Raw genomic sequence first — 27,057 nt, 5'->3', positions numbered from 1 at the left:
TTGATAAAAATATTTCATCAAAGGCCACGCTAAATATTTGGTAGAATGTCTGTCCCGCGACGGCACGTGAAAATACGACAATACGCAAACTGAAGCTAGATAATGAAAATCATTCCAGAATTAACACTTCACATAAAATGTTTTCATGGTTCCGCGTATCTCTAGTAACTTAATACGGCACCCGGGGCTGTTTGTAGCAGATACACTGATGCGACGCGACTACCGACACAGATGGCGTGTCATTCAGCGTCTGGAGAGAACTGGGGCCTTGCTTCCTCGCGTAGCGTCCTTATATATAAAGCCGCGGTGCGGACGGCGAAGGGAACGCCTGATCTTTTCGGCTCTCTCGACTAGCCGCTGGGCTAGTAACGCACCACATCAAGTTACATCATAATTTATAGCTTCTTTTGCTAACGGCCGATGAAGCTCTTAATTTAAACGTGCATTCAGCACGCAGGTAAGTATTGATAATAAAATTTTGACGTGGCTAAGTTAAATACTTTGGGCGAGAGAATTAATTAAATTACGCTGCACGCAGTAGATGATCTCTGAACTGCCCCTTTTGAGATCCGCTATCGCTATAATTTTATAGGTATTAAAAAGAAACTTTACACATCTTCATAATCATAGCGGACCTCCAACCTATTTAAATCTAAACATCCTAGCCTTATTTACTAGCCTACTTAATCTATCTTGCTTCCTTCAGTTTTGAGACGAAAACCACAAAATCATGAATTTCTACTAAAATCTTAATTTGTGAAATCCAAAGTACTGTTTTTATTAAATCACTATGAAAGATGAATCTGTATATAAATTTTGTAGTCTCTAGCTCTTTTCTGTTGCGCCAATGGCTTTTTCAGAAAAACGTCCAAATTTCGAAAATGACTGAAATTATCGAACTGATATTTAACACACATTAATTTAGTATTATTCCTGACATGCTAGAAAAGTTTTAGGTCATTTGATTGATTTTTAAGGTATTGCGCAACATTTATGACGTCAGAGCTAGTTACAGCAGACTGGCTGGCACACAATGGAAACTGATGTGAATTTACTACAGCGTGAGTAGGCTGCTTCCCTACAAGAGGAGAACGACCATAAGGTGCCCGAGGCAGCAATAGGCCCTTGGAGACAAGTCGCCTGGAGGACGCTGTATTGAATCTCGACGCAATTTGAGTGTTCCATCGTCATTAGGAGGCCCTGAACGTTACAATTAACTATCAGTTTTGCGTCGGATTCGAAAATGTAGACTCAGAGGAGAACGACCATATGGTACCCGAGGCAGCAATAGACCCTTGGAGACAAGTCGCCTGGAGGACGATGAATTGAATCTCGACGCAATTTGATTGTTCCATCGTCATTAAGAGGCCGTGAACGTTACAATTAACTTACAGTTATGCGTCGGATTCGAAAATCAAGACTCACAGGAGCACGACCATAAGGTGCCAGAGGCAGCAATAGACCCTTTGAGACAAGTCGGCTGGAGGACGATGTATTGAATCTCGAACCAATTTCAGTGTTCCATCGTCATTAGGGGGTCGTGAACGTTACAATTAACTATGAGTTTAGCGTCGGATTCGATAATCTAGACTCCCAGGGAACGACCAAAAGGCGCCCGGGGCAACAATAGACCCTTGGAATCAGGTCGGCTGGAGGGCGATGAATTGAATCGCGACGCAATTTGAGTGTTCCATCGTCATTACGAGGCCCTGAACGTTACAATTAACTATCAGTTATGCGTCGGATTCGAAAATTTAGACTCACAGGAGGACGACCAAAAGGCGCCCGAGGCAACAATAGACCCTTGGAGACAAGTCGGCTGGAGGATAATCTATAGAATCTCGACGCTATTTCAGTGTTCCAACGTAATTAAGAGGCCCTGAACGTTACAATTAACTATCAGTTTTGCGTCGGAATCGAAAATGTAGACTCTGAGGAGAACGACCACAAGGTGCCCGAGACAGCAGTAGACCCTTGGAGACAAGTCGGCTGGAGGCCGATGTATTGAATCTCGACGCAATTTGAGTGTTCCACCGTCATTAGGAGGCCCTGAACGTTACAATTAACTATTATTTTCGCGTCGGATTCGAAAATCTAGACTCACAGGAGCACGACAACAACGTGCCAGAGGCAGCAATAGACCCTTGGAGACAAGTCGGCTGGAGGCCGATGTATTGAATCTCGACGCAATCTGAGTGTTCCATCGTCATTAGGAGGCCCTGAACGTTACAATTAATTATCAGTTTTGCGTCAGATTCCATAATCTAAACTCTGGAGGACGACCAAAAGGCGCCCGAGGGAACAATAGACCCTTGGAGACAAGTCGGCTCGAGGACGATGTATTAAATCGCGACGCAATTTGAGTGTTCCATCGTTATTAGGCGGCCCTGAACGTTACAATTAAATATCAGTTTTGCGTCGGATACGAAAATGTAGACTCAGACGAGAACGATCATAAGGTGCCCGAAGAAGCAATTGACCCTGGGAGACAAGACGCCTGGAGGACTATATATTGAACCTCAACGCAATTTTATTGCTCCATCGATATTAGGAGACCCTGAACTTTACAATTAACTATCAGTTTCGCGTCGTATTCGTAAATCTAGACTCACAGGAGCACGACCATAAGATGCCAGAGGCAGGAATAGACCCTTGGAGACAAGTCGGCTGGAGGATGGTGTATTGAATCTCGACACAATTTGAGTGTTCCATCGTCATTAGGAGGCCCTGAACGTTACAATTAACTATCAGTTTTGCGTCGGATTCAAAAGTCTAGACTCACAGGAGAACGACCATAAGGTGCCCGAGGCAGCAATATCGCCTTGGAGACAAGTCGGCTGAAGGACGATGTATTGAATCGCGACGCAATTTGAGTGTTCCATCGTCATTAGGAGGCCCTGAACGTTACAATTAACTATCAGTTATGCGTCGGATTCGAAAATGTAGACTCACAGGAGCCGGACCATAAGGTGCCCGAGGCAGCGATATCCCCTTGGAGACCAGTCGGCTGGAGGGCGATATATTGAATCTCGACGCAATTTCGTCATTAGGAAGACCTGAACATTACAATTAACTATTAGTTATGCGTCGGATTCGAAAATCTAGACTTGCAGGAGGACGACCAAAAGGCGCCCGAGGCAACAATAGACACTTGGAGACAGGTCGCCTGGAGGACGATGTATTGAATCGCGACGCAATTTGAATGTTCCATCGTCATTAGGAGGCCCTGTACGTTACAATTAAGTATCAGCTTTGCGTCGGATTCGATATTCTAGACTCACAGGAGAACGACCATAAGGTGCCCGAGGCAGCAATATCCCCTTGGAGACAAGTCGGCTGGAGGACGATGTATTGAATCTTGAAGCAATTTGAGTGTTCAATCGTCATTAGGAGGCCCTGAACGTTACAATTAACTATTATTTTCGCGTCGGATTCAAAAATCTAGACTCACAGGAGCACGACAACAACGTGCCAGAGGCAGCAATAGACCCTTGGAGACAAGTCGGCTGGAGGCCGATGTATTGAATCTCGACGCAATCTGAGTGTTCCATCGTCATTACGAGGCCCTGAACGTTACAATTAATTATCAGTTTTGCGTCAGATTCCATAATCTAAACTCTGGAGGACGACCAAAAGGCGCCCGAGGGAACAATAGACCCTTGGAGACAAGTCGGCTCGAGGACGATGTATTAAATCGCGACGCAATTTGAGTGTTCCATCGTTATTAGGCGGCCCTGAACGTTACAATTAAATATCAGTTTTGCGTCGGATACGAAAATGTAGACTCAGAGGAGAACGATCATAAGGTGCCCGAAGAAGCAATAGACCCTGGGCGACAAGACGCCTGGAGGACTATATATTGAACCTCGACGCAATTTTATTGCTCCATCGTTATTAGGAGCCCCTGAACTTTACAATTAACTATCAGTACCGCGTCGTATTCGTAAATCTAGACTCACAGGAGCACGACCATAAGATGCCAGAGGCAGGAATAGACCCTTGGAGACAAGTCGGCTGGAGGATGCTGTATTGAATCTCGACACAATTTGAGTGTTCCATCGTCATTAGGAGGCCCTGAACGTTACAATTAACTATCAGTTTTGCGTCGGATTCAAAAGTCTAGACTCACAGGAGAACGACCATAAGGTGCCCGAGGCAGCAATATCCCCTTGGAGACAAGTCGGCTGAAGGACGACGTATTGAATCTCGACGCAATTTCAGTGTTCCATCGTCATTCGGAGGCCCTGAACGTTACAATTAACTATCAGTTATGCGTCGGATTCGAAAATGTAGACTCACAGGAGCCGGACCATAAAGTGCCCGAGGCAGCGATATCCCCTTGGAGACCAGTCGGCTGGAGGGCGATATATTGAATCTCGACGCAATTTCGTCATTAGGAAGACCTGAACATTACAATTAACTATTAGTTATGCGTCGGATTCGAAAATCTAGACTTGCAGGAGGACGACCAAAAGGCGCCCGAGGCAACAATAGACACTTGGAGACAGGTCGCCTGGAGGACGATGTATTGAATCGCGACGCAATTTGAATGTTCCATCGTCATTAGGAGGCCCTGTACGTTACAATTAAGTATCAGCTTTGCGTCGGATTCGATATTCTAGACTCACAGGAGAACGACCATAAGGTGCCCGAGGCAGCAATATCCCCTTGGAGACAAGTCGGCTGGAGGACGATGTATTGAAACTTGAAGCAATTTGAGTGTTCCATCGTCATTAGGAGGCCCTGAACGTTCAAATTAACTATTAGTTTTGCGTCGGATTCGTCAATCTAGACTCACAGGAGAACGACCATGAGGTGCCCGAGGCACCAATAGACCCTTGGAGACAAGTCGGCTGAAGGACTTTGTATTGAATCGCGGAGCAATTTGAATGTTCCATCGTCGTTAGGAGGCCCTGAGCGTTACAAATAAGTATCAGTTTTGCGTCGGATTCGATAATCTAGACTCACAGAAGAACGACCATAAGGTGCCCGAGGCAGCAATATCCCCTTGGAGACAAATCGGCTGGAGGACGTTGTATTGAATAGCGTCGCAATTTGAGTATTCAATCGTCATTAGGAGGCCCTGAACGTTACAGTTAACTATCAGTATCGCGTCGGATTTGAAAATCTAGACTCACAAGAGACGGACACTATGGTGCCCCAGGCAGCAATATCCCCTTGGAGACTAGTCGGCTGGAGGACGATATATTGAATCTCGACGTAATTTGAGTCTTCCATCGTCATTAGGAGGCCCTGAACGTTACAATTAACTATTAGTTATGCGTCCGATTCTTAAATCTAGACTCACAGGAGAACGACCACCAGGTACCCGAGGCAGCAATAGACCCTTGGAGACAAGTCGGCTGGAGGCCGATGTATTGAATCTCGACGCAACTTGAGTGTTCCATCGTCATTAGAAGGCCCTGAACGTTACAATTAACTATCAGTTATGTGTCGGATTCGAAAATCTAGACTCACAGGGGGACGACCAAAAGGCGCCCGAGGCAACAATAGACCCTTGGAGACAAGATGGCTGGAGGACGATGTATTGAATCTCGACGCAATTTGAGTGTTCCATCGTCATTAGGAGGCCCTGAACGTTACAATTAACTATCAGTTTTGCGTAGGATTCGTAAATCTAGACTCACAGGAGCACGACCATAAGATGCCAGAGGCTGCAATAGACCGTTGGAGACAAGTCGGCTGGAGGATGATGTATTGAATCTCGACACAATTTGAGTGTTCCATCGTCATTAGGAGGCCCTGAACGTTACAACTAACTATCAGTTTTGCGTCGGATTCGAAAATCTAGACTCACAGGAGAACGACCATAAGGTGTCCGAGAAAGGAATATCCCCTTGGAGACAAGTCGGCTGAAGGACGATGTATTGAATCTCGACGCAATTTGAGTGTTCCATCGTCATTAGGAGGCCCTGAACGTTACAATTAACTATCAGTTATGCGTCGGATTCAAAAATGTAGCCTCACAGGAGCCGGACCTTGAGATGCTCGAGGCAGCAATATCCCCTTGGAGACCAGTCGGCTGGAGGGCGATATATTGAATCTCGACGAAATTTCGTCATTAGGAAGACCTGAATATTACAATTAACTATTAGTTATGCGTCGGATTCGAAAATCTAGACTTGCAGGAGGACGACCAAACGGCGCCCGAGGCAACAATAGACACTTGGAGACAGGTCGCCTGGAGGACGATGTAGTGAATCGCGACGCAATTTGAATGTTCCATCGTCATTAGGAGTCCCTGTACGCTACAATTAAGTATCAGTTTTGCGTCGGATTCGATATTCTAGACTCACAGGAGAACGACAATAAGGTGCCCGAGGCACCAATAGACCCTTGGAGACAAGTCGGCTGAAGGGCGATGTATTGAATCTCGTCGCAATTTGAGTTTCCATCGTCATTAGGAAGACCTGAACGTTACAAATAACTATCAGTTTTGCGTCGGATTCGAAAAAGTAGACTCAGAGGAGAACGACCATATGGTGCCCGAGGCAACAATAGACCCTTGGAGACGAGTCGGCTGGCTTACGATGTATTGAATCTCGACGCAATTTGAGTGTTCAATCGTCATTAGGAGGCCCTGAACGTTACAATTAACTATCAGTTTCGCGTCGGATTCGAAAATCAAGACACACAGGAGCACGACCATAAGGTGCCAGAGGCAGCATTAGACCCTTGGAGACAAGTCGGCTGGAGGACGATGTGTTGAATCTCGACCCAATTTGAGTGTTCCATCGTCATTAGGTGGCCGTGAACGTTACAATTAACTATGAGTTTTGCGTCGGATTCGATAATGTAGACTCACAGGAGAACGACCAAAAGGCACCCGGGGCAACAATAGACCTTTGGAGACAAGTCGGCTGGAGGACGATGTATTGAATCTCGACGCAATTTGAGTGTTCCATCGTAATTAGGAGGCCCTGAACGCTACAATTAACTATCAGTTTTGCGTCGGATTCGAAAATGTAGACTCAGAGGAGAACGACCATAAGGTGCCCGAGGCAGCAATAGGCCCTTGGAGACAAGTCGGCTGGAGGCCGATGTATTTAATCTCGACGCAATTTGAGTGTTCCACCGTTATTAGGAGGCCCTGAACGTTACAATTAACTATCAGTTTTGCGTCGGATTCCATCATCTAGACTCAGGAGAACGACCAAAAGGCGCCCGAGGCAACAATACTCCCTTGGATACAAGTCGGCATGAGGACGATGTATTGAATCGTGATGCAATTTGAGTGTTTCATCGTTATTAGGAGGCCCTGAACGTTACAATTAACTATCAGTTTTGCGTCGGATTCGAAAATCTAGACTCACAGGAGTACGACCATAAAGTGCCCGATGCAGCAATATCCCCTAGGAGACAAGTCGGCTGGAGGACGATGTATTGAATCTCGACGCAGTTTGAGTGTTCCATCGTCATTAGGAAGACCTGTACGTTACAATTAACTATCAGTTATGCGTCGGATTCGAAAATCTTGACTTGCATGAGGACGACCAAAAGGCGCCCGAGGCAATAATAGACCCTTGGAGACAGGTCGGCTGAAGGACGATGTATTGAATCTCTGCGCAATTTGAGTGTTCCATCGTCATTAGGAAGACCTGAACGTGACAATTAACTGTTTGTTATGCGTCGGATTCGAAAAGCAAGACTCAAAGGAGGACGACCAAAAGGCGCCCGAGGCAACAATAGACCCTTGGAGACAAGTCGGCTGGAGGACGATGTATTGAATCGCGACGCAATTTGAATGTTCCATCGTCATTAGGAGGCCCTGAGCGTTACAAATAAGTATCAGATTTGCGTCGGATTCGATAATCTAGACTCACAGAAGAACGACAATAATGTGCCCGAGGCAGCAATATCCCCTTGGAGGCAAGTCGGCTGGAAGACGATATATTGACTTTCGACGTAGTTTGAGTGTTCCATCGTCATTAGGAGGCCCTGAAAGTTTCAATTAACTATCAGTTATGCGTCGGATTCGTAAATCTAGACTCACAGGAGAACGACCACAAGGTGCCCGAAGCAGCAATAGACCCTCGGAAACAAGTCGGCTAGACGACGATGTATTGAATAGCGACGCAATTTGAGTGTTCCATCGTCCTTAGGGGGCTCCGAACGTTACAATTAACTATCAGTATCGCGTCGGATTTGAAAATCTAGACTCACAAGAGACGGACACTACGGTGAACGAGGCAGCAGTATCCCCTTGAAGACAAGTCGGCTGGAGGACGATGTATTGAATCTCGCCGCAATTTGAGTGTTCCATCGTCATTTGGAGGCCCTGAACGTTATAATTAACTCTCAGTTTTGCGTCGGATTCGAAAATCTAGACTCAAAAGAGAACGATCATAAGGTGCCCGAGTCAGCAATAGACCCTGGGGACAAGTCGGCTGGAGGGCGATGTATTGAATCTCGACGCGATTTGAGTGTTCCATCATCATTAGGAGGGCCTGAACGTTACAATTAACTATCAGTTTTGCGTCTGATTCGAAAATCGAAACTCACAGGGGGACGAACAAAATGCGCCAGAGGCAACAATAGACCCTTGGAGACAAGACGGCTGGATTACGATGTATTGAATCTCGACGCAATTTGAGTGTTCCATCGTCATTAGGAGGCAATGAACGTTACAATTAACTATCAGTTTTGCGTCGGATTCGAAAATGTTGACTCAGAGGAGAACGACCATAAGGTGCCCGAGGCAGCAATAGACCCTTGGAGACAAGTCGCCTGGAGGACGATGTATTGAATCTCGACGCAATTTGAGTGTTCCATCGTCATTAGGAGGCCCTGAACGTTACAAATAACTATCAGTTTTGCGTCGGATTCGAAAAAGTAGACTCAGAGGAGAACGACCATATGGTGCCCGAGGCAACAATAGACCCTTGGAGACGAGTCGGCTGGCTTACGATGTATTGAATCTCGACGCAATTTGAGTGTTCAATCGTCATTAGGAGGCCCTGAACGTTACAATTAACTATCAGTTTCGCGTCGGATTCGAAAATCAAGACACACAGGAGCACGACCATAAGGTGCCAGAGGCAGCATTAGACCCTTGGAGACAAGTCGGCTGGAGGACGATGTGTTGAATCTCGACCGAATTTGAGTGTTCCATCGTCATTAGGTGGCCGAGAACGTTACAATTAACTATGAGTTTTGCGTCGGATTCGATAATGTAGACTCACAGGAGAACGACCAAAAGGCACCCGGGGCAACAATAGACCTTTGGAGACAAGTCGGCTGGAGGACGATGTATTGAATCTCGACGCAATTTGAGTGTTCCATCGTAATTAGGAGGCCCTGAACGCTACAATTAACTATCAGTTTTGCGTCGGATTCGAAAATGTAGACTCAGAGGAGAACGACCATAAGGTGCCCGAGGCAGCAATAGACCCTTGGAGACAATTCGGCTGGAGGACGATGTATTCAATCTCGACGCAATTTGAGTGATCCATCGTCATTAGGAAGCTCTGAACGTTACAATTAACTAACAGTTTTGGGTCGGATTCGATAATCAAGACTCACAGGAGAACGACCATAAGGTGCCCGAGGCAGCAATAGACCTTTGGAGACAAGTCGGCTAGAGGACGATGTATTGAATCCCGACGCAATTTGAGTGTTCCATCGTCATTAGGAGGCCCTGAACGTTATAATTAATTCTCAGTTTTGCGTCGGATTCGAATATCTAGACTCACAGGAGAACGACAATAAGATGCCCGAGCCAACAATTTCCCCTTGGAGACAAGTCGCCCGGAGGACGATGTATTGAATCTCGACGTAATTTGAGTGTTCCATTGTCATTAGGAGGCCCTGAACGTTACAATTAACTATCAGTTATGCGTCGGCTTCGTAAATCTAGACTCACAGGAAAACGACCACAAGGTGCCCAAGACAGCAATAGACCCATGGAGGCAAGTCGGCTGGTGGCCGATGAATTGAATCTCGACGCAATTTGAGTGTTCCACCGTCATTAGGAGGCCCTGAACGTTACAATTAGCTATCAGTTTTGCGTCGGATTCCATAATCTAGACTCTGGAGAACGACCAAAAGGCGCCCGTGGCAACAATAATCAGTTGGAGACTAGTCGGCTCAAGGACCATGTATTGAATCTCGACGCAATTTGAGTGTTCCATCGACATTAGGAGGCCGTAAAAGTTACAATTAACTATCAGTTTTGCGTCGGATTCGATAATCTAGACTCGCAGGGGAACGACCATAAGGTGCACGAGGCAGCTATAGACCCTTGGAGACAAGTCGGCTGAAAGACGATGTATTCAATTGCGACGCAATTTGAGAGTTCCATCGCCATTGGGAGGCCATGAACTTTACGATTAACTATCAGATTCGCGTCTGATTTGAAAATCTAGACTCACAGGAGCCGGAATATATGGTGCCCGAAGGAGCAATAACCCCTTAGAGACAAGTCCCCTGGAGGACGATGTATTGAATCTCGACGCAATTTGAGTGTTCCATCGTCTTTAGGAGGCCCTGAAGGCTACAATTAACTATCAGTTTTGCGTCGGATTCGAAAATCTAGACTCACAGGAGAACGACCATAAGGTGCCCGAGGCAGCAAAATCCCCTTGGAGACAAGTCGGCTGGAGGACGATGAATTGAATCTCGACGCAATTTGAGTGTTCCATCGACATTAGGAGGCCATGAACGTTACAATTAACCATCTGTTTTGCGTCGGATTCGAAAATCTAGACTCACAGGAGACGGTCCAAAAGATGCCCGAGGCAGCCATATCCCCTTGGAGACAATTCGCCTGGAAGACGAATTATTGAATCTGGAAGCAATATGAGTGTTCCATCGTCATTAGGAGGCCCTGAACGTTACAATTAACTATCAGTTTTGCGTCGGATTCGACAATCTAGACTCACAGGAGAACGACAATAAGGTGCCCGAGGCAGCAATAGACCCTTGGAGACAAGTCGGCTGGAAGACGATGTATTGAATCTCGAAGCAATTTGAGTGTTCCATCGTCATTAGGAGGCCCTGAACTTGACAATTAACTATCAGTTTTGCGTCGGATTCGACAATCTAGACTCACAGGAGAACGAACATAGGGTGCCCGAGGCAACAATAGACCCTTGGAGACAAGTCGGCTGGAGGACTATGTATTGAATCGCGACGGAAATTGAGTGTTGCATCGTCATTAGAAGGGACTGAACGTTACAATTAACTATCATTTTGCGTCAGATTCGATGATTTAGACCCACTGGTGAACGACCATACGGTGCCCGAGGCAGGAATAGACCCTCGGAGTCAAGTCGGCTGGAGGACGATGTATTGAATCTCGCCGCAATTTGAGTGTTCCATCGTCGTTAGGAGGCCCTGAACGTTACAATTAACTATCAGTTATGAGTCGGATTCGTAAATCTATACTCACAGTAGAACGACCACAAGGTGCCCGAGGCAGCAATAGACCCTTGGAGACAAGTCGGCTGGAGGCCGATGTATTGAATCGCGATGCAATTTGAGTGATCCATCGTTATTAGGAGGCCCTGAACGTTAGAATTAACTATCAGTTTTGCGTCGGATTCGAAAACCTAGACTCGCAGGGGACGGACCATAAGGTGCCTGAGGCAGCAACATCCCCTTGGAGACAAGTCGGCTGGAGGACGATGTATTGAATCTCAACGCAGTTTGAGTGTTCCATCGTCATTAGGAAGACCTGAACGTTACAATTAACTATCAGTTATGCGTCGGATTCGAAAATCTAGACTCACAGGAGAACGACCACAGGTTGCCCGAGACAGCAATAGACCCTTGGAGACAAGTCGGCTGGAGGCCGATGTATTGAATCTCGACGCAATTTGAGTGTTCCACCGTCATTAGGAGGCCCTGAACGTTACAAATAACTATCAGTTTTGCGTCGGATTCCATAATCTAGACACAGGAGAACGACCAATAGCCTCCCGAGGCAACAATAGTCCCTTGGAGACAATTCGGCTAGAGGACGATGTATTGAATCGCGACGCATTTTGAGTGTTCCATCGTTATTAGGAGGCCCTGAATGTTACAATTAAATATCAGTTTCGCGTCGGATTCGAAAATGTAGACTCAGAGGAGAACGATCATAAGGTGCCCGAGGCAGCAATAGACCCTCGGAGTCAAGTCGGCTGGAGGACGATGTATGTAATCTCGCCGCAATTTGAGTGTTCCATCGTCGTTAGGAGGCCCTGAACGTTACAATTAACTATCAGTTATGAGTCGGATTCGTAAATCTATACTCGCAGGAGAACGACCACAAGGTGCCCGAGGCAGCAATAGACCCTTGGAGACAAGAACCCTGGAGGACTATGTATTGAATCTCGACGCAATTTGATTGTTCCATCGTCATCAGGAGCCCCTGAACTTTACAATTAACTAACAATTAACTGTCAGTTTCGCGTCATATTCGTAAATCTAGATTCACAGGAGCTCGACCATAAGATGCCAGAGGCAGCAATAGACCCTCGGAGACAAGCCGGTTGGAGGACGATGTATTGAATCTCGACGCAATTTGACTGTTCCATCGTCATTAGGAGGCCGTAAAAGTTACAAATAACTATCAGTTTTGCGACGGATTCGATAATCTAGACTCACAGGAGAACGACCATAAGGTGCCCGAGGCAGCAATAGACCCTTGGAGACAAGTCGGCTGAAGGACGATGTGTTGTATTGCGACGCAATTTGAGAGTTCCATCGTCATTGGGAGGCCATGAACTTTACAAATAACTATCAGTTTCGCGTCGGATTTGAAAATCTAGACTCACAGGAGCCAGAATATATGGTGCACGAGGGAGCAATAACCCCGTAGAGACAAGTCCCCTGGAGGACGATGTATTGCATCTCGACACAATTTGAGTGTTCCATCGTCTTTAGGAGGCCCTGAACGTTACAATTAACTATCAGTTTTGCGTCGGATTCGAAAATCTAGACTCACAGGAGAACGAACATAAGTTCCCGAGCCAGCAAAATCCCCTTGGAGACAAGTCGGCTGGAGGTCAAATTATCTAAACTCGAAGCAATTTGAGTGTTCCATCGTCATTAGGAGGCCCTGAACGTTACAATTAACTATCAGTTTTGCGTCGGATTCGACAATCTAGACTCACAGGAGAACGACAATCAGGTGCCCGAGGCAGCAATAGACCCTTGGAGACAAGTCGGCTGGAAGACGATGTATTGAATCTCGAAACAATTTTAGTGTTCCATCGTCATTAGGAGGCCCTGAACTTGGCAATTAACTATCAGTTTTGCGTTGGATTCGACAATCTAGACTCACAGGAGAACGAACATAAGGTGCCCGAGGCAACAATAGACCCTTGGAGACAAGTCGGCTGGAGGACTATGTATTGAATCGCGACGGAAATTGAGTGTTGCATCGTCATTAGAAGGCACTGAACGTTACAATTAACTATCATTTTGCGTCGGATTCGATGATTTAGACCGACAGGAGAACGACCATAAGGTGCCCGAGGCAGCAATAGACCCTCGGAGTCAAGTCGGCTGGAGGACGATGTATTGAATCTCGCCGCAATTTGAGTGTTCCATCGTCGTTAGGAGGCCCTGAACGTTACAGTTAACTATCAGTTATGAGTCGGATTCGTAAATCTATACTCACAGGAGAACGACCACAAGGTGCCCGAGGCAGCAATAGACCCTTGGAGACAAGTCGTCTGGAGGCCGATGTATTGAATCTCGAAGCAATTTGAGTGTTCCACCGTTATTAGGTGGCCCTGAACGTTACAATTAACTATCAGTTTTGAATCGGAATCCATAATCTAGACTCAGGAGAACGACCAAAAGGCGCCCGAGGCAAGAATAGTCCCTTGGATACAAGTCGGCTTGAGGACGATGTATTGAATCGCGATGCAATTTGAGTGTTCCATCGTCATTTGGTGGCCCTGAACGTTACAGTTAACTATCAGTTTTGCGTCGGAGTCGACAATCTAGACTCACAGGAGAACGACAATAAGGTGCCCGAGGCAGCAATAGACCCTTGGAGACAAGTCGGCTGGAGGACGATGTATTGAATCTCAACGCAGTTTGAGTGTTCCATCGTCAATAGGAAGACCTGAACGTTACAATTAACTATCAGTTATGCGTCGTATTCGAAAATCTAGACTTGCATGAGGACGACCAAAAGGCGCCCGAGGTAACTATACACCCTTGGAGACAGGTCGGCTGGAGGACGATGTATTGAATCGCGACGCAATTTGAATGTTCCATCTTCATTAGGAGGCCCTGAACGTAACAGTTAACTATCAGTTATGAGTCGGATTCGTAAATCTATACTCACAGGAGAACGACCACAAGGTGCCCGAGGCAGCAATAGACCCTTGGAGACAAGTCGGCTGGAAGCCGATGTATTGAATCTCGAAGCAATTTGAGTGTTCCACCGTTATTAGGTGGCCCTGAACGTTACAATTAACTATCAGTTTTGAGTCGGAATCCATAATCTAGACTCAGGAGAACGACCAAAAGGCGCCCGAGGCAAGAATAGTCCCTTGGATACAAGTCGGCTTGAGGACGATGTATTGAATCGCGACTCTATTTGAGTGTTCCATCGTCATTAGGAGGCCCTGAACGTTACAATTAACTATCAGTATCGCGTCGGATTTGAAAATCTAGACTCACAAGAGACGGACACTATGGTGCCCGAGGCAGCAATATCCCCTTGAAGACAAGTCGGCTGGAGGACGATGTATTGAATCTCGGCGCAATTTGAGTGTTCCATCGTCCTTAGAATGCCCTGAACGTTACAATGAAATATCAGTTTTGCTTCGGGTTCGAAAATGTAGACTCAGAGGAGAACGACCATTCGGTGCCCGAGGCAGCAATAGACCCTTGGAGACAAGTCGGCTGGAGGACGAGGTATAGAATCTCGACGCAATTTGAGTGCTCCATCGTCATTAGGAAGCTCTGAACGTTACAATTAACTAACACTTTTGCATCGGATTCGATAATCAAGACTCACAGGAGAACGACCATAAGGTGCCCGAGGCAGCAATAGACCCTTGGAGACAAGTCGGCTGCAGGAAGATATATTGAATCGCGACGCAATTTGAGTGTTCCATCGTTATTAGGAGGCCCTGAACGTTACAATTAAATATCAGTTTCGCGTCGGATTCGAAAATGTAGAATCAGTGGAGAACGATCATGAGGTGCGCGAGGCAGCAATAGACCCTTGGAGACAAGAACCCTGGAGGACTATGTATTGAATCTCGACGCAATTTGATTGTTCCATCGTCATCAGGAGCCACTGAACTTTACAATTAACTGACAATTAACTATCAGTTTCGCGTCGTATTCGTAACTCTAGATTAACAGGAGCACGACCATAAGATGCCAGAGGCAGCAATAGACCTTTGGAGACAAGCCGCTTGGAGGACGATGTATTGAATCTCGACGCAATTTGACTGTTCCATCGTCATTAGGAGGCCGTAAAAGGTACAATTAACTATCAGTTTTGCGTCGGATTCGATAATCTAGACTCACAGGAGAACGACCATTAGGTGCCCGAGGCAGCATTAGACTTTTGGAGACAAGTCGGCTGAAGGCCGATGTGTTGAATTGCGACGCAATTTGAGAGTTCCATCGTCATTGGGAGGCCCTGAACGTTACAATTAACTATCAGTTTTGCGTCGGATTCGAAAATCTAGACTCACAGGAGAACGACCATAAGCTGCCCGAGGCAGCAAAATTCCCTTGGAGACAAGTCGGCTGGAGGACGATGTTTTGAATTGCGACGCAATTTGAGTGTTCCATCGACATTAGGAGGCCATGAACGTTACAATTAACCGTCTGTTTTGCGTCGGATTCGAAATTCTAGACTCACAGGAGACGGACCATAAGGTGCCCGAGGCAGCAATTTCCCCTTGGAGACAAGTCGGCTGGAGGACGATGTATTGAATCTCGACGCAATCTGAGTGCTCCATCGTCGTTAGGAAGACCTGAACGTTACAATTAACTGTCAGTTATGCGTCGGATTCGAAAATCTAGACTTGCAGGAGGACGACCAAAAGGCGCCCGACGCAATAACAGACCCTTGGTGACAGGTCGCCTGGATGTCGATGTATTGAATCGCGACGTTATTTGAATGTTCCATCGTCATTAGGAGGCCCTAAACGTTACAATTAAGTATCAGTTTTGCGTCGGATTTGGTACTCTAGACTCACAGGAGAACGACACCTTGGAGACAAGTCGCCTGGAGAACGAATTATTGAATCTCGTAGCAATTTGAGTGTTCCATCGTCATTAGGAGGCCCTGAACGTTACATTTAACCATCAGTTTTGCGTCGGATTCGACAATCTAGACTCACAGGAGAACGACAATAAGGTGCCCGAGGCAATAATAGACCCTTGCAGACAAGTAGGCTGGAGGACTATGTATTGAATCGCGACGGAATTTGAGTGTTGCATCGTCATTAGAAGGCTCTGAAGGTTACAATTAACTATCATTTTGCGTCGGATTTGATGATTTAGACTCACAGGAGAACGACCATAAGGTGACCGAGGTAGCAATAGACCCTCGGAGTCATGTCGGCTGGAGGACGATGTATTGAATAGCGACGCAATATGAGTGTTCCATCGTCATTGGGAGGCCATGAACTTTACAAATAACTATCAGTTTCGCGTCGGATTTGAAAATCTAGACTCACAGGAGCCAGAATATATGGTGCACGAGGGAGCAATATCCCCTTAGAGACAATCCCCTGGAGGACGATGTATTGCATCTCGACGCAATTTGAGTGTTCCATCGTCTTTAGGAGGCCCTGAACGTTACAATTAACTATCAGTTTTGCGTCGGATTCGACAATCTAGACTCACAGGAGAACGTCAATAAGGTGCCCGAGGCAGCAATAGACCCTTGGAGACAAGTCGGCCTGAAGACGATGTATTGAATCTCGAAGCAATTTGAGTGTTCCATCGTCATTAGGAGGCCCTGAACGTGACAATTAACTATCAGTTTTGCGTCGGATTCTACAATCTAGACTTACAGGAGAACGAACATAAGGTGCCCGAGGCAACAATAGACCCTTGAAGACAAGTCGGCTGGAGGACTATGTATTGATTCGCGACGGAATTTGAGTGTTGCATCGTCAATAGAAGGCACTGAACGTTACAATTAACTATCATTTTGCGTCGGATTCGATGATTTAGACCCACAGGAGGACGACCATAAGGTGCCCGAGGCAGCAATAGACCCTCGGAGTCAAGTCGGCTGGAGGACGATGTATTGAATCTCCCGCAATTTGAGTGTTCCATCGTCGTTAGGAGGCCCTGAACGTTACAATTAACTATCAGTTATGAGTTGGATTCGTAAATCTATACTCACAGGAGAACGACCACAAGGTGCCCGAGGCAGCAATAGACCCTTGGAGACAAGTCGGCTGGAGGCCGATGTATTGAATCTCGAAGCAATTTGAGTGTTCCACCGTTATTAGGAGGCCCTGAACGTTACAATTAACTATCAGTTTTCAGTCGGAATCCATAAGCTAGACTCAGGAGAACGACCAAAAAGCGCCCGTGGCAAGAATAGTGGCTTGGATACAAGTCGGCTTGAGGACGATGTATTGAATCGCGACGCAATTTGAATGTTCCATCGTCATTAGGAGGCCCTGAACGTTAGAATTAACTATCAGTATCGCGTCGGATTTGAAAATCTAGACTCACAAGAGACGGACACTATGGTGCCCGAAGCAGCAATATCCCCTTGAAGACAAGTCGGCTGGAGGACGATGTATTGAATCTCGGCGCAATTTGAGTGTTCCATCGTTATTAGGAGGCCCTGAACGTGACAATTAACTATCAGTTATGCGTCGGATTCGAAATTTTAGACTCACAGGAGGACGACCAAAAGGCGCCCGAGGCAACAATACACCCTTGGAGACAAGTTGGCTGGAGGACGATGTATTGAATCTCGACGCAATTTGAGTGTTCCATCGTAATTAGGAGGCCCTGAACGTTACAATTAACTATCAGTTTTGCGTCGGATTCGAAAATGTAGACTCAGAGGAGAACGACCATTCGTTGCCCGAGGCAGCAATAGACCCTTGGACCCAAGTCGGCTGGAGGACGATGTATAGAATATCGATGCAATTTGAGTGTTCCATCGTCATTAGGAAGCTCTGAACGTTACAATTAACTAACAGTTTTGCATCGGATTCGTAAATCGAGACTCACAGGAGAACGACCAGAAGGTGCCAGAGACAGCAATAGACCCTTGGAGACAAGTCGGCTGGAGGCCGATGTATTGAATCTCGACGCAATTTGAGTGTTCCACCGTCATTAGGAGGCCCTGAACGTTACAATTAAATATCAGTTTCGCGTCGGATTCGAAAATGTATACTCAGAGGAGAACGATCATGAGGTGCGCGAGGCAGCAATAGACCCTTGGAGACAAGAACCCTGGAGGACTATGTATTGAATCCCGACGCAATTTTAATGTTCCATCGTCATTAGAAGGCCGTGAACGTTACAATTAACTATGAGTTTTGCGTCGGATTCGATAATCTACACTCACATGAGAACGACCAAAAGGCGCCCGGGGCAACAATAGACCCTTGGAAACAAGTCGGCTGGAGGACGATGAGTTGAATCGCGACGCAATTTGAGTGTTCCATCGTCATTACGAGGACATGAACGTTACAATTAACTATCAGTTATGCGTCGGATTCGAAAACCTAGACTCGCAGGAGAACGACCATAAGGTGCCCGAGGCAGCAATATCCCCTTGGAGACAAGTCGGCTGGAGGACGATGTATTGAATCTCGACGCAATTTGAGTGTTCCATCGTCATTAGGAGGCCCTCAACGTGACAATTAAGTATCAGTTTTGCGTCGGATTCGAAAATCTACACTCACAGGAGAATGACCATTAGGTGCCACAGGCAGCAATGGACCCTTGGAGACAAATCGGCTGGAGGATGATGTATTGAATCGCGACGCAATTTGAGTGTTCCATCGTCATTAGGAGGCACTGAACATTACAATAAACTATCAGTTATGCGTCGGATTCGAAAATTTAGACTCACAGGAGGACGAGCAAAAGGCGCCCGAGGCAACAGTAGGCCCTTGGAGACAAGTAGGCTGGAGGACGATGTATTGAATATCGACGCAATTTGAGTGTTCCATCGTCATTAGGAGGCCCTGAACGTTACAATTAACTATCAGTTTCGCGTCGGATTCGAAAATCTAGTCTCACAGGAGACGGACCATATGGTGCCCGAGGCAGCAATATCCCCTTGGAGACAAGTCGGCTGGAGGACGATGTATTGAATCTCGACGCAATTTGAGTGTTCCATCGTCATTAGGAGGCCCTGAATAATATAATTAACTCTCAGTTTTGCGTCGGATTCGAAAATCTAGACTCACAGGAGAACGACCATTAGGTGCCACTGGCAGCAATAGACCCTTGGAGACAAATCGGCTGGAGGACGATGTGTTGAATCGCGACGCAATTTGAGTGTTCCATCTTCATTAGGAGGCACTGAACATTACTATTAACCATCAGTTTTGCGTCGGATTCGAAAATCTAGATTCACAGGAGACGGACCAAAAGGTGCCAGAGGCAGCAATAGACCCTTGGAGACAAGTAGGTTGGAGGACGATGTATTGAATCTCGACGCAATTTGAGTGTTCCATGGTCATTAGGAGGCTCTGAACGTTGCAATTAACTATCAGTTATGCGTCGGATTCGAAAATCTAGACTCACAGGAGGACGACCAAAAGGCGCCCGAGGCAACAATAGACCCTTGGAGACAAGTCGGCTGGAGTACGATGTATTGAATCTCGACGCAATTTGAGTGTTCCATCGTCATTAGGAGGCCCTGAACGTTACAATTAACTATCAGTTTTGCGTCGGATTCGAAAATGTAGTCTCAGAGTGTAACCTCCCCCTCAGTAATCGACCTTAATGACAGTGAAAAATTAAACCGCATGTACCTAATGGAAATTTGGGAAAAGCAATCGTCACCGAAGTTAACCTGTCGGTAAAGAGGGAGGAATGGGTTACATCTAACTGAAAGGAAAAATGCAAATGAAACTGGTGGAAATTAATTTAAAAAGGGGTAAAGTTGATGAAGAAAGTAAATGTGCGGCTGTTACGTTAACAATTAACAAGCGGTAATTAGATATTTGAGATTTGGGGAAAATTACGGTCGCCAGTCCTAAGGACAATTACTATAGTAACTGAAAAAGAAAGGTAATTACACATATAATTAGCAATAGATGCGTGGCAACTGAAGGTTGACACGTGTAGTGTGAAAACTGAAAGTTTGTCAGAAGTAATAAATTTCGCTACACTCTGACTTAATTTAGCAAAAGAATTAATAAAACTGGAAAATCGAAAGTTATTTTAGTGACTGAAGTTAATAGTGAGCTTTCTTTCTGAAGCACATCGACATTCAGTAAAATAAGGTTAGTCTTGGACTACCTCAACATTCATTTCAAAAGCTACTTGAATCTACGCAATTTCGAAATAAGAGAATTAACTTTGAACTTGAATTAAAATGATTCTGAACAATTAACAATAGTAAAATTTAGTACGTACCAAGCTGAGCTGCAGTCACAGGTAGCTTAAATACGGTAACAAAACTCGCACTCTTAATTTGTGCTTGTGCAATCTAAATATTGTAGCCAGCTGAACTTTGAAATTAAAGCAGTGAAACCGAATGATGCTGGCGTTTGAATTTCAACGACCCTCGGGCTCATTTCGGAAAAGGAAGGGACCCTGCTTGGCAATGCAATTGGGACAATGAGCAACAAAGGTTCATGCTAAGTTGCTGTAATTTTGCGAGGCAAATGGAACAATTTGAAAAGCTGAGGTCTGCCATACAGTTCTGAAACTTTACGTGCTTTTAGTCTTCCTTGTTGGTTGATTGAAGGTTTGAAGCCGTCGATCGAGGAGGTGGCGACAGTCACTCATTGTCGGCCGTCGCTGTTGCAGAAGCTGGATGTTGGCGCGCCTTCTTCTCGACACGGTCACCAGGCGAAACGGGCTCTTGATGTGCGCCAGCTAATGCTTCCCGTCCGCGACACCATGTCAGAAACTGTCATCGCGAGTCGAGCGCAATTACATGCTGCCAAACCCCGAAAGCGCGGCAACTCGCGGGAGCGTCACACAACACACCTGCTCCACTCGCTACTCCAGCCAGACTCCAACAGCTCTGCCCGCGCTCCACGCGGCAGAGTTAACACTACCAAAGATCCTACACACTTTGAGTCTTCACACGACCTATCGATGTAATCGTTCGATAGCAGTTTTCCCTAGGCAAGACCCAGCGTAAAAATACAAATAATATTTACGAAACAAACCAATTATACATCGACATAAATGCATAAATGTATATATACAAATAGTAAAACAATTACAATATGTAAAGACACAGAAATGTCATATATTCAGGTAACAAAAATAAGGAAAACAAATTATAGTACAATAGATGGGAATAGTAGGATAAGCATTTCCGGCGTTACACGTGCCCCACATTGTCTGAGGATGTTCGTGTAACTTAAACAGACTCAGAAAATGTCCAAAAAAAAGAAACAGCGGAAATGCATATGCTCAAAACATCAACAAAATTTAGCATTCGCCTAATTAACCATAAACCAATTTTTAGACGATAATAATTGAGTGGAGACACTCCTAATCTTATTCCACTCTGTCATCTTGATCAAAATAAAACAGGTTGACAACATATTAAAATTCATAGAAAACATAGAAAGTGGTTTAGCTATTCTAAAAATCTAAATTCCTAGCAGTATCAAGAAATGGAATACTATTTACAAAATTAATTAGATCACATGGTCATAGAAAACAGGTATATCAAAATACGCAAATTAATAATTTATTACATAGAATACGTATTTTATATAAACCTTTCATAATTAATATTCTCGTCATGAGTGTGCACTTAACGCTAAACAAGAAAATAATATACAGCAGATCGACAAAAACATAAATATTGACAACAGAATTCTTTCATATCAGCTGTCCGGGAAGAAAAACAACTCCGCCTTCCGTACTCGCAAGTACAAAGAATGCCGACAGCGGCACAAGAGCCGACAGCGGCACAAGAGCCGACAGCGGTTCCGCCCCGCCAGTATTGTTGCGCCCGCCTGTGCGGCACGCTTGATCTCTCTCGCCCTTGTAACGGCATTTCCAGAACGTCCGTTTCACTGAATTCTTTCGGTAAAACTCACTCCCGAGTAATCTCAAGGAGTCCATAAACACTATCACAGTGGATAACTCAACACTGTCCATCATCACACGGATGTACTAGCCTGAAACTTAAAACAGCGTCTAAGTACATCGGCAATGACTAGTAAATCACATATTTATGGAATCTTACAGCTATTTACAAAATCATATTTACATTCCTTAATCTACTGTGACTCAGCTGAAAACTTAAACTAGCAGCTTGGATTTTTCAGTTGATTAGATCATGATTAAATTGATTAAAATTAAATTGATTAATCAAAATTAATTACTTATTAATTACAACTTCTTTAATGACCTTGGTCAGTCAAAAGCATCGCCACATGGCACATCCTTAAATCTTACACTCTATATCTACATACTGTACAAATTACCCTATCTGTGGTACTAATCAATCCTTGGTTGGTACAATTTCAGGTCTACAATGTTTCGTATACCTAATAGCTTTCCAGAGCTTGGATACTCTAAGCAATAAGCATTTGTGTGAGGTATACCAATGACTTTATATGGCCCATTATAAACAAACTTAAATTTAGAGATTTCATTGTCTATCTCGCTCGATTTCTCATGAGCTTTTACAAGTACTAAGTCTCCGATCGCAAACTTAGCAAAAAGCGCTTTAGCGTCATGACGACGTATGCGAGCATCGGCTTTAAGCTTCATTACTTCTCGCAAACGATCTTTTTTCACACAAATACTAATGTCAATCTGTGGAGGGAATTTGATTATCTCTTCCACTAAACTTTTACTTCCGTCACCCAACAGGATTTCCTCTGGAGAAAATCCCGTAGATTCATGTCTCAAGGTGTTCATAATTCTCTCAAATACTGCTACATATTTGCCCCATGCCCTATGGTTGTGATGGCAATAGGTACGGGAAAGTCGGCCTCGTCTTTGTTCGTGTGTTACGTTTGACACACCGTCTACAATACTTTCCAATTCACTTTCTATACTATTGTCAATGCCGAGATTCCTCACATTACAGTAGTTCAAATTCATACCTACGTCAACACCATTGGGCCAGTTAACAATGCGTATAGGCTGGTATTACCTATGCACACCGTCTCCTGCCTCGTCAAAACTAACTACTATTGTTTTATCTTGGGACGTACATGTCAAAGTTTTGCTTTCGCAATTAATCACTGCACGGTACTTTAATAGCCAATCTAACCCGATAATTACTTCCGTAGTTAAGTCTGGCACGACGACAAACTCTTGCTCAAATTGTGCCCCACATATCTCGAAGTGGACAAAAATCTGTTTTGTGACCGGTTTACTGGCCTTCCCAGTAGCACCGATAATTTTCACACCTGTTACTGGCATAACTACGATGCCAGGTCTGTCTTTCAGTAACTCAAATATTTTCCCAGATACAGCACTCAGTTCTGCACCGGTGTCAATAAACACGTTTAGTTGTAGGTCGTGCATATTAACAGACACTACTATCTGTCTACACTTGTCCTCGACTGTTTCTTCATTTTCCCACAGTAAATCCTCGTCTATATCCAGGTCATTCCAGAAAAAACCATCCGGCTTTGATCCTAAATCCGGTTTATCTGGCGGCTTTTTCAGCCTCTGTTCAAATACAGTTTTAATTTCCACACGTTTGTCCTGAGGCTTAGTCTCTAGCTTCGCCTCCAATACCGAAACCTTTTCCTGTAAATTTGTCAACTAGTGAGTGTTGCTTTGCTATCAATTCACTAATTGTCACCTTTGTTGATTCCTCTTTGGTCAGATTGATCTCATCTGCCAATCTACCTGGAGGAATGTGCCCAGTAGCATATGAAATTACTTCCTCTGGATCTGCGCAACCCACACTGCTATCGTCTGACTGTATAATGTCAGCTCTAACCTCATGCACGCTGTAATCTATGTGCTTTTCTACCAATCGTGTCCGGCTATCACTAAAATTTTCGTAATCTTTCTCCTTAATACTCTCGCAACGTTTAAAGATAATTCAGAGGCTTCCTTTACCAGGATACAGGTTGGCTGGCAGCTTTTCTAGGAGCTCTTTGCGGTGTGGGGGAGTAGCCATGTATGTGAAAAACGGTATCCCATTTGAGTCAATTGATGTTTCAAAGTACTGCACTGAAAAGGTGTTTGAATGTTGTGCAGGTGTGGTTAAATTTAGTGGAGCTAAACTTCTTACTGTTGTTATTTATAGATCCCCAGACTCCGATTTCACAACATTTTTGCTAAAGCTAGAGGAGGTTCTTGGTTCACTTTATAGGAAATACAAAAAGTTAGTTATATGTGGTGACTTCAATATTAATTGTATAAGTGATTGTGCAAGGAAAAGGATGCTGGTAGACCTCCTTAATTCATATAATCTTATGCAAACCGTATTCTTTCCAACGAGAGTGCAAGGGAACAGTAGAACAACCATAGACAATATTTTTGTTCATTCGTCATTATTAGAAGGGCATTCTGTTAGCAAAAAGGTGAATGGCCTTTCAGATCATGATGCACAAATTTTAAGTCTAAAAGATTTTTGTGCTTCAACACATGTTAAATATAGTTACCAACTTTTTAGGAAAGCTGATCCAGTTGCTGTACAGACTTTTGTAAACCTTATCAAGGAACAAGATTGGCAAGATGTTTATAGTGCTGATACAGTAGACGATAAATATAATGCTTTCCTCAAGACTTTTCTCGTGCTCTTTGAAAGTTGCTTTCCGTTAGAACGTTTAAAACAGGGTACTAGCACAAACAGGCAGCCTGGGTGGCTGACTAAAGGGATAAGAATATCTTGTAGAACAAAGTGCCAATTATATCAAAACGTTAGACACAGTCAAAATCTAAATGCAGTAGCCCATTACAAACAGTATTGTAAGGTGCTTAAAAAAGTTATTAGGAAGGCAAAAAGTATGTGGTATGCAGATAGAATAGCTAAGTCTCAGGATAAAATTAAAACCATATGGTCAGTCGTAAAGGAAGTGGCTGGTCTGCAGAGACAGGTCGAGGATATAGAATCAGTGCGTAGTGGGGATGTCCGTGTTGCTGATAAGTCGCATATATGTACAGTACTTAATAATCACTTTCTGAATATAGCAGGTGAACTAAATAGAAACCTAGTCCCAACAGGGAATCATATAGCGCTCTTAGAAAAAAGTGTTCCGAGACTGTTACCTGAAATGCTCCTCCATGATACTGACAAGAGGGAGATTGAGTTAATAATTAAATCACTAAAGACCAAGAACTCTCATGGATATGACGGGGTATCTAGCAGAATACTGAAGTATTGTTCCACGTATATTAGCTCAGTACTTAGCCATATCTGTAACTTTTCCTTTAGCAGTGGTCGGTTTCCTGACCGATTAAAGTACTCGGTAGTGAAGCCACTTTATAAAAAGGGAGACAGGGATAATGTTGACAATTATAGACCTATTTCTATGCCATCGGTGTTTGCTAAAGTTATCGAGAGGCTTGTATATACAAGGTTACTGCAGCATTTAAATTCACATAATTTGCTGTCAAATGTACAGTTTGGTTTTAGAAATGGCTTAACAACTGAAAATGCTATATTCTCTTTTCTCTGTGAGGTTTTGGACGGATTAAATAAAAGGTTGAGAACGTTAGGTGTTTTCTTTGATTTAACGAAGGCTTTTGACTGTGTTGACCACAAAATATTACTGCAGAAGTTGGAACATTATGGAGTAAGGGGAGTAGCTTACAATTGGTTCGCCTCCTACTTTAAGAACAGAAAGCAGAAGGTAATCCTCCGCAATATTGAGAGTGGTAATGATGTTCAGTCCCAATGGGGCACTGTTAAATGGGGCGTTCCCCAAGGGTCGGTGCTGGGGCCACTGCTGTTCCTTATTTATGTAAATGATATGCCTTCTAGTATTACAGGTGATTCAAAAATATTTCTGTTTGCTGATGACACCACCTTGGTAGTGAAGGATCTTGTGTGTAATATTGAAACATTATCAAATAATGTAGTTCATGAAGTAAGTTTGTGGCTTGTGGAAAATAATTTGATGCTAAATCACAGTAAGACTCAGTTTTTACAGTTTCTAACCCACAATTCAACAAGAACTGACATTTTAATCAGACAGAATGGGCATGTTATAAGCGAGACGGAACAGTTCAAGTTCCTAGGCGTACGGATAGATAGTAAGCTGTTGTGGAAAGCCCATGTTCAGGATCTTGTTCAGAAACTAAATGCCGCTTTATTTACCATTAGAACAGTATCTGAAATAAGTGACATTTCAACACGAAAAGTAGTATACTTCGCATATTTTCATACGCTTATGTCATACGGTATTATTTTTTGGGGTAATTCTTCTGATTCAAAAAGGGTATTTTTGGCTCAAAAACGGGCTGTTCGAGCTATGTATGGTGTAAGTTCGAAAACCTCTTGTCGACCCCTATTCAATAGTCTGGGAATTTTGACATTGCCCTCACAGTATGTATTTTCTTTAATGTCGTTTGTTGTTAGCAATATTAGCTTATTCCCAAGAGTTAGCAGCTTTCACTCAGTTAATACTAGGCAGAAATCAAATCTGCATGTGGAATGCACTTCCTTGACTCTTGTGCAGAAAGGAGTGCAGTATTCTGCTGCATCCATTTTCAATAAGCTACCACAAGAACTCAAAAATCTTAGCAGTAGCCCAAACACTTTTAAGTCTAAACTGAAGAGTTTCCTCATGGCTCACTCCTTCTATTCTGTCGAGGAGCTCCTGGAAGAGATAAAAAATTAAGCAAATTCCAGTGTTACATTCTTGATTTTCTTTATTTAAACTAACGACTTGTTTCATTTTATGTGTTTCTACAATCGTGTTATAATTTCATGTATTGACTCGTTCCATGACCATGGAGACTTCTCCT

Source organism: Schistocerca americana, chromosome 3, assembly GCF_021461395.2.
Source record: "Schistocerca americana isolate TAMUIC-IGC-003095 chromosome 3, iqSchAmer2.1, whole genome shotgun sequence".
NCBI lineage: Eukaryota > Metazoa > Arthropoda > Insecta > Orthoptera > Acrididae > Schistocerca > Schistocerca americana.
The sequence above is the reverse complement of the archived record's forward strand: the minus strand, read 5'-3'. Positions refer to the sequence as shown.